This window comes from Cupressus sempervirens, chromosome 6 (assembly GCF_028749045.1).
Source record: "Cupressus sempervirens isolate cs-2001-9-10 chromosome 6, ASM2874904v1, whole genome shotgun sequence".
NCBI classification, from domain to species: Eukaryota; Viridiplantae; Streptophyta; class Pinopsida; order Cupressales; family Cupressaceae; genus Cupressus; species Cupressus sempervirens.
In genome coordinates this window covers 660,568,309-660,578,520 of record NC_143123.1, presented here as the reverse complement: position 1 = coordinate 660,578,520, position 10,212 = coordinate 660,568,309, and positions in this window count along the sequence as shown.

Genomic DNA, 10,212 nt, shown 5'->3' with positions numbered 1-10,212 from the left:
CATTGAGTGATCTACTATGGTTTCTGCATTAATTTGATTAGGGTTGGTAAATGTAGCGTTACACCCAATGTAAGTACAATCTTCAAAGCTCATAATGACACTTGCACAACACTTTGTTCTACAAGAAAGGGTGGTGAAGAGTGTTATAGGAGAGATCATTCTTGATCTATGACCTAACAATATTGAGAGAGTATTCCATCTATTGATGGTGGGTCAGTTTATCAGGTTAACCTATGAGGTAGTAGAAAGGAGGTATAGATAAAACTTGAAAGAGGCTTCTGAGATCATATATTCCTCTTAGCTTATAGAGAAGACTACTCTAGGGAAGATAACTAGTAAAGTGGACATGACAAGGGGATATATGAAAGAAGATATTGGGTACTCAATCATACTTCTAAGTAGAGTAATGGGTCTACCATTAGTTAGACACCTAAATATCTTCATGGTGCACTTTATCGAGACCATCAAGATGAAAAAGATACAACTTTATTGGGCCTCTACTTTGAGTGAAAATTTGTGTGAATAGTTGGAGGATTTAAAGATAAAAGGAAATTCTATATGACATCATATCTGGTGTACTTGTTAGCCACAAGGGCAATAGGCTATCTCAATTTTTATAAGAGAGGCAGCATGTAGGATCCTAATGCTTGCCATATATTGTCTACCCTTAATTGGCAAGGAAGAAACTCTCAGAGTAAAGTAAAGAGTATAGAATCATGAATGATGCATTCATATTTTTCATCATCCAGTTCCTAGAGGGAGATTATCCAAAGAGATTATCTGATGATGCAGTGGCATAGATAACAACACTTGGGGCATATTATTTTTAGTTCAATGCATTTACATGTATAAGGGTAGTTAGTTCCATTGTCAACTCAAAGAAGGTTCCCAAGTATCCTAGTGACAAAATTGTTCTTTTGGAGATTTCTCGACAACTTGAATCTACATACTACAAGGTTAGGCGACAGCATAAACCATGTTGGACATGACCTTTAATCATAGGTCCTTTCCAAGTTAAATAGAAGCAAGATATTACCTCTTTTGAGTGTGAATGGGATTAGTATCCCTTGGAAGAGTACAATTCTCCATGACCATGTTTTGATAATATTGAGGCAGTACAATATCTAGCAGAAAAAGAGTTCACACATGAAGAAGCTATTGAAGACCATTGGATGAATGCAAGAAGTGACTACAATGTCTATATTAGGGATTATTGTTGGATAAATTTGTATTTGGTTGAGAAAGGCCTTGAAAATAAAGATTCTATTGCAGATATTGCAACAAGACTTAGGGGAGTTACTTGATCCTTTGTTCAGCATAGACAAAATTAGGGAACAACCCATAGTGAATGCTGAGGTAGATAGGAAGGAAAATGATGATATTAACCATCAAGTGAGGCATGTCATCAAAATGACATGGGATTGGATCAAGAAACCATTTAAACTTGATCCAATACCTAAGATAGTAATTTTCCATGCACAAGACCGCCCAACCAAAGGTAGATGGTAGAAAGTTACCATCCCTACCTTTGCAGCTTAGTCACCAATAATGCTAGAAACACTATACCAACTTGAACAACTAGTTGGATACTATCATCCTTAGGAGAAAAGGGGAAAGGGATAGAGAAAGAGGAGTTCTCCACAAAGAGAAGAGCTAGAGGAAGGTGAAATCTCAACACCCACATAGCAAGAGAAAGCAAATGTACAAGGAGCCAAAGATACTAAGGCACCATAGGTTCAGGATGACCTACTATTGCCACTAGCCATTACACCCAACCAAATGAAGATAGAAATTTAAAAAAAAAAGAGGTCTCTCCTCCTCAAGAAATAGAACAAGAATCCCCTTCTGCACCTAATAAACAAAGAAAGATCAAGACTCTAATAATGAAAAGGCAAAGGGTGATTAGGAGAGTAATGCCTTTCCCATCTATCCTGGAACCCATTCCTAAAAGAGAAGAAGAAGAAGAGGAAGATGAGGAGGAGGATGTGTCATTAAAAAGAAGAACCTAGCTAGCAAGAGCCACATTGCAAGAAAGAAGGAGTTCTACTGCAACACTGCTATCAATCCCAAAAGAACATGAAGTGCAACAATGGGTTGATGAGAAGGATGTAGAGGGCACTAATGTATTCAAGATGTCATATTTTTATTTTATGCCCATAGGAATAGAGTTGATCGGGGACAAGATATAGGATACCAAAAAATGAGCCCCAAAAAGAAGTTTGGACTGAAATTCCTCCAAAATCATAGGGTCCCAGTCTTTCTACTTCATCTCCACTACAAATCACAATTGTGGAAAAAGGCTTTGTTAATCCTCTACCTCCAAGTACTAAAGAAGAACAAATTCAAAAGGAGCAGGAGGAAGGGCCACAACAAATAGCAATTAATGAAGTGTCTAAAGAGGGACAAATGGTTGAGTATCCTTAGCAAACCTCCCAAAACACTAAGGTACAAACTAAGGGCTCCACTTAGACAGAAACCATAGAAGGAGAGCCTTCACAAAGAGAAAAAACCTTAGAAAGGAGTGATAAGGGAAAGGGGGTGGCCAAGAAAACTCCTCCATCCTTAAGAGGTAGGCCCTTGGTGGAATGACTCCCAAGATGGTTGCAAAAGGAAGTAATAAGAAATAAGAAGCCACAATTCAACATTGATGAAGAGGATATGATTGAGTTGATCAAGGTTCTAAGAAAACTTAAATCCACATTAAAGGAAGCAAGAGCCTTAACTTTCCTCAATAACTATTGAAACCAAGATTTATTTGCATAAGTGGCTATCCATCCTCCTGATGTAGATGTAGAAGATCTAGGCCCACAAGACTATTAGATCAGAGAGGTTATGCTTGGGAAGCCCACATTGGATACAACCAAATTGATGACCACAATGGGTATGAAGAAGGTCTTCAAAAGATCAGAGTAGGAATGGGTAGAACTCATAACACTTTGTAGGCAAAATGAAGTCCTAAAATGATAATTAGCCAAATTTGTGGGTCCCTTGGATCTACAACACCTTGAAGAAACTTTGAACGCAACACTTGAAAGGAGAAATATGAGGGGAGTATAGTTGGATCCATTTTTCAATGCCTATAAACTATGGTGGGAAAGATTTGAGGAAAAAGGCATCTTAATCATCCAAGGAAATCTAAAGCTACTACATGCTATGCAGGAAAATGTAGACAAAATGGTAGCAATTTTGAAGTAGGATTTTAGTATAATGGATGGATTGTAGGCATGGGGTAAATATTTACAAGTATTATAGGCCATAAAGGGGAAAAGATATATAGTGCTTATAGATGTATATATAGTAGAGGATAGCAGACAATAATATAGTAATGGAAACATTACATGCAAAGATCCATCAGCTCAGGGACCAAGCCCAAGAGAAAATTTTGCAGGTAGAGAAACATTATAGTGATTGGTGTCTTGATATTTTTGAGGGTGATGAATGTGAGAAATTAATGCCCATAGATGTAGTGTTAAAGAAGCTCAAGAAGATTTTGAAGAAGCTTTCTGCAATGAAGGTATCTAGGAAGCATTTAGAATAGAAGAAGCCTTGCTAGAGTTGGATACCAAACTTGGGGATTTTGCTAAGACTCATATTGAAGTAGACAACTACAAAAAAAAGGTGAAGGATAAGCATGATGCTTTAGATTTACTAGATGTGTCTAAAATCACTAAGATTATTGATAAATTCAAGGGCAAGCATTCAAATATAGCTCTAGTATGTGAGGCAGAAAATCCTATAAGCTAAAAATTTAATTTTGACACTGTGAGTACCCAAGGTGGTCACAATTTTAAAACTTCAAGTGTAGAGTTTGAACCACTTCAAACTGAAGTTCAAAGTAGTTCAAAGTGGTTCAGTGGTACAAATGATCCATTCTATGCAAGAAAATTTTGGAAATCCAATAGTTCAAAGATCAAAGTTTTAAAATTCAAGTCTTGGGTTACAAATTCAAGGTTCTGTAATTGGGGCAAACTGGCGGTCTTCTCTCCAAATTGTCAGGAAAGTTTTAACTAAAAATTGCTCATTTGATAACATCTCTCATGAAAACAATATCAAAATTATATAGATTATAATGGGGATTATTTTCATTGGGGCTCATCATTACTCATTACCTTTTCAAGAGGTGGAAGTCATGCATTCGCAAATATTGTTGGAAGAAGCTACTGTAATTTCTATGACAACAAATTTGCAGGAAGCTAGAATAATAGTCTTAGTGTGGTGGGTATAAATCTCAAACCAACCATTGGATCATTCTCATTTTCAGATATGTTTGAATAAAAATAGTTTTCTAACTCATATCAAAATATTGTTTTCAGATTATTTATGGATCAAAATTTAAAATTTTGTGAGTGTGACACTATTGGATCAGCAATGGCAATGACAATATCCAGATCATAGTAAAATAGTCATATTATGGGGGTTGTATCTCACAATATAACTATTGGATTGATCTAAATATTGGATATGTGTTGTAAATTATAGTTCTACAAATATTATCCAAAGGGTTTGGTAAGATTCATTATGGATCAAGAGTTATGGGTTCCTGTTTGCACCTATATCAGATTAGTAATGATAGTAACAAATACAGATGATAGGAAAATAAGTCTTTTTTCGGGAGCTATATATTCTAATCCACCAATTGGATAAAGGTATATTTTGGATATGTTTCAAAAATCCTAATTATATAAAATCTCTCCAAACAGTTTTTTTTAATTAGGTATGGATCAAAAGTTACAGGTGTTTTAGTGCACTACTATCGGATCAGCACTCTGTCACCAGCAATGCCACTTGTTAGCATGCATATATTATAGGGGCCTCATATTATAAAAAAGATAAGACAATGTTTATAATGATATAAAAACATTGAGAAAGGAGATATTGAAAATATTAAAAGGAAATGGGAAGTCATAAAGTTTTTCAAAATTCAGTTAGGGAAATTGAAGAGTTTTCACGGGAAAATGAGAAGATAATAAATATGCCAATAGCAAAGGTGGAGAGGGTTCCATTATTTCTGGCTTTTGGAGTGCAGATTGTGTGCTACAACAAGGGAGGAAAATTTCTAGATTTATTTCATTTCTTGTGTGAGAGAGAGGGCAGAGCTTATTTCCTAAACTTTGTGTTAGAGATAGGAGAACTTTTGATTTGTTAATGTAATGTTAAAGAAAAGAGTTTTAGCTTTCTTTTAGATAGTGATTTTTGGATTGTAAATGTGTAAGAAGATCTTTGTGTATTTTTCATTTAGAGAAGGGAGATTGGAGGATAATTGTATCAGAACTTTGATTATGATGCATTTTCCTTCCACTAATCACAATCTTTGTGTTGTTTTCAGTTTTCTCTGAAATACATTTCATGGTCACTGTTTTCAAATTATTGCTATCATTTCAAGATATCTCCTAAAGCTTTGATTCCTCATTTTCTCAAAAGGATGGAAAATACTTCTTTGATCTCATTTACTTTGTAATGTAGCATTTGGGCATGTGAACTTTGTGTCATCTAATTCTCTTTGCTATTCTTTCTTTTCAATAATCCTAGTTTCTGCATCTACTTTGTACATACAGGTAGATGCTTGTAATCCTTTTGTGCTTTCAAGTTAAAAGAATCCATATTTTAATTCATTGTAAATCATATACGGGGAGCTGTACCTAATAAAATTTAGAGCAAAGTTATCAATCCAATGTAAGCTTGTCCAACTGTTAGTGCTGATTAGTCTTCTCATTTGGGCATTTAGGGTTATATTTGTATATATTTTCTTGGAGGATAATTTGTTTCACTAACAGACACTTAGTAAAATTTTATATTTTTTGACCTCAAAGGTGCACTGGTGCTCTGGTGAGGTGGTGAGCTACTACACTTTTCCAGAGGTGCACTAACATTTAACTACTAGTTCCAAAAGTAGAGCTTTCCATGCATCATAAACACATTTAGATAGCAGTTTAACTCTAACAGATGCCTAGTGAAGGATCAACTTCTATTTTTGACACTTTCAGACACTTCTACTTGGACTAAAAGCTTTGTTCTTCTCATTTTCTCAAAATTTCTTTGTTTTATGACATGTAAAGGCTCATGCATCCAATTAATTAACATAAAATGGATGGAGTCCTACTAAGAATCAGTTAGATTGTTATTTTGTATATAATTAGTTTGTTTTATTAAGTTGAAATCATATTACTGGATGAAGATATCTCTCACTCTCAACAAAAATTGAGGCGACGATTTCTTATAAATACAAGATTGTAATCTATAATTGGGGCCACTTTTATTTTGCAATAATATTATGCTTTTGGTGCTCACATTTGGATTGTAGTGATTCTTCCCTAAATGTGTCATTGTTTTCTAAATTTATGTTCATGGAATTATGATTGAGCCAAAATTTTATAGCTTTGTTTCTAGATATGTGATCTTTTAATTCCGGTGCTTGCTATAGTTTGATGAATTCTACAGACACATCTAGCTTGAGAAGAAATCACAAAATTGTACTTGCATAACTCTTTGTCTCACATGAGCGCACTTTTCATAGCCTTGTGATTTGATAAAGAGTGAAACATCATATGATTATTAAAGTTTCCCATTGACAATTGCATCAGCAGAATCAAGGTAGCGTTGCTCCTACTTTCATTGGTTACGCACTGATTTCTTTGAAAGATTAACTCACAAACATGTTGTTTTCTATAGCTTATGTCCATTATGATTTTACTTTCATGTTATTGGCTTTAAAGTACTTGTTATTTTCTTTACCAACCCCTTGTTAATTTAGGAATTCATATTAGTTGCATTGCTAGATTGCATTCATTAGAGAACATAAAAAATACAGAAACATAGTTCTTTTTTGCATATTTTATTTTGAAACAATGAACATATTTTATATCTCATCCAAAATCAAACGAACCAACAAAGGCCTCATCATTAGCAAAAATATTTATCTTCAACTGAGAAAATTCTAGTAGGTCACAAGATCACTTGGAACCTTGGAGTTGATCCCAAAGATTGACTTTTCAAGAGAGGAGTTTGAAAGAATTCTTGCCATTTAGCATCATCCATAATGATAGCTCAACATAAGTGGCACTAGAAGGAGGGCCTAATTTTTTTTTTTTGGAATAGAAGAAAAATCTACCAAAGCTTCAAAATTTTGCACTTTTTACAAGCTCAAAAAAATTTCTATGTTTTTTGAAAAATACTAGTGTGCTAGTGAGCTGGCGAGCTATTGCACTGCTACGCTAGTGAGCTAGTACACTATTGAGTTGGTGAGCTATTGCACTAAAGTCTATTGTAAACCTCATTTTTTGAGAAATTGTACTTCTATAGAGGTGTACTTTTTCTAGAGTTTATGTAAATTTGAGGGTTTTGATCTAGAATCTCCATTTTGGTGAGCTTTAAGATCTTCACCAAGTGTGCACAAGTTTCTTGAGGTTACCTATTTTTGCAAACCACATAGTGACAAAGGAATATCTCAAATTCAACCACTCCCATTCAAAATTTCATCATCTTCTCCAACTCCACCTCCACTCCAACCACTTGGTGGACCACCACATAATACAATAGTTCCACCTCCACAACCACCACCCTCAAGTCTATTGAATACTCCAATGGCCTTTTTTGTTAATGCTATAGACTCACTAATCAACTTGAGAGGTGCACTCCATGACCTTCTCAAGAATCTCAAGAATTTTTTCCCAAGGTTAATTTATGGAGAAACATGAACTTTGAAAGATCACACCAAAGTATTCAAAAAAAATTTCAATCAAAAATAGATTGCCAACGAGGATGTGGTTCTCTATTTATTCCCTTACTCTTTGGGGGAGGTTTCCTTCAATTGGTACATTAATTTTCCAGCTAGATGTATTAGAGATTGGGACACTTTTAAAAAATTATTCTTGGAATAATTCAAAACTTTCATCAACCTAGCTATGATACATCAACAATTCATATCAATCAAAAGGGACCCAACTGAGATAGTTTCACACTTCAACCATTCCTTTCATATGACCTATCGCAAGTTAGAGGCACGATACACTATACTAATTGAAGCTACTATTTAGCTCAATCTGAATGCTATGGACCATCTTACTACTATTTTTCTAAGAAGAATTCCTACAAAAAATATTGATAGATTGGATCAAGTGTTCATAGAAGCAATTATCTTCACTAAGCAAGCTAATTCTAATGGAGGAGGATTAATGCTTCCATCTCAAGCTATCACAATGATGCCAACATACCCTGTCAGAGTACCCATGATGCCTAGTCATTTCATACTTATGAATCTATTTCCATTATAATGGGCACTTGCTTCCCAAAACCTTGCTCTAACATATCCAGGGTATGAACCTCTGAAAGCTGCCTTCTTTGAGAAACAGACAACAATGCCCACTAAAGTAGATAATAGCTTTGTTTTAGAATTTGGTTAGATGGAAAAGACTATGTTACAAATAAACAACAAACTGACTTGTCTAAGGTTTTCACAAGGATAGAATAACAACTTCCAAAGGAACAACAATAGTCTTTACAAAAAAAATTATGGCCAAAATTATAACAGGAACTTTAGTGGATACAACAACAATAATGCAAGAAACAACAATGGGAGAAACAATTTCAATCCTCCTAATCATAATAATGGTTTCCAACAATAGAACTAATAGTGGAACACCTATCCAAATAATGGAAGTATTCTTGCCAACAATAACAATAATAGCATTCAGTATGCAGATATTTATCAGTATGACGATGGTCAAAATGCATCTAACAATGATGGATCATACTATAATGGGAATCAAGAGATGACTCAAAGTTCACAAGTAAATGAAAATAATCCTCCTATACAATTTAATGCTATGCTATTAGAATCCTACAATTCTACAAAAAATATCCAAGTAGAACAACTAGCTAGTGAAGAGTTCTCTTTTCCATTTAGCTAGGAACCTAACCTTCAACATGAAGAGATGCTTCCTTTTCACAATGACAATCAAAACACATATAATCTGAGAAGTAGAAAGGAACCTATGATGGATGGAATTCCTCTAGCTTTACAACCAAATCCTTCCAATCTAAGAGGAAGTAATAATCTAACACCAATTAGGTCACCATATGGAGGACAAAAAAATTAGAACCAAGAAAATGTGCCAAAAATATTAAAAAAATCCTACTTGGTCTACTAAAAAGTACAGTGTAGTAGAGGACTTGAAATGAATTAATGCCAATATGTCCATGTTTGACATGTTGCAAAATTGTCCACAATAATGAGAAGCACTCATGAAGACTCTAGATCATACGTAGTCTCCCTATAATACAATCATTGTCCCTCAATAGATAGTATCTGAATAGGTTAATGTTGCAAAAGCAATGCCCACTATGTTTAAAGACAAGGTGGAGGTGCCCCCATTTTTTCTTAGAATAAAAATATATGGAAAGAATATTAACAATTTATCGATTGATTTGGGAGCCTAATGTAATGTCATGCCACTATCAATAGTGCAAAGGTTAGGAGTTAGTCCTCAACCTTTCAATCAGATAGTGATACAATTGGACAAAACAGAGGTGAAGGTCATTGGTGTATTGAAAGATGTTTGGATATAGTTGGTAGCTGATCCCAAGATTCAAGATGTTATTAATATAAATTTGGTTGATATTCTAGAGACATATGGGTTACTCTTTAGTAGAGAATGGAAAAAATGCCTAAGGGGATGGTTCTCTATGAACTTTAGCGAATTATGGTTACCATGGAAGGGATTGAACAATCAAATCAAGATAGATGTAAAATCCAAATTAAAAATAATGATTATAGAATAAAATTCTTTGAATGATATGGCATTCCTACAATCAGATTTGGGTTTCATATGAAGTGATGGTGTTTGATATGATTCCCACCAAAATATCAAGTGTTCCAGATAAATAACTCAAGATATTGATCCCAAAGGATGAGATCATGACATAATTCATAGATAGTATGGTGGCTAATTTAAAATGCTTGGGAGAAGAAGTTAACTCTAGTATCTTACTCCTCTTGGGATTTTGCGGATTGCATAAAGCTAGTCACTCCAAATTTGAATGCTCATCATGACAAAAGGAAGTTGCAAATGTGTTAACACACATGGTGCAAGACAAGGATAATAAAATTCCAAGAAAGAGACTCATGGAAAATCAAAGCCATATAAACTCACCTAAATCTATGTAAAGGATTGAGGAAGAAATCAAAGATCTAAATTTGTTGTATAGTGATACTTC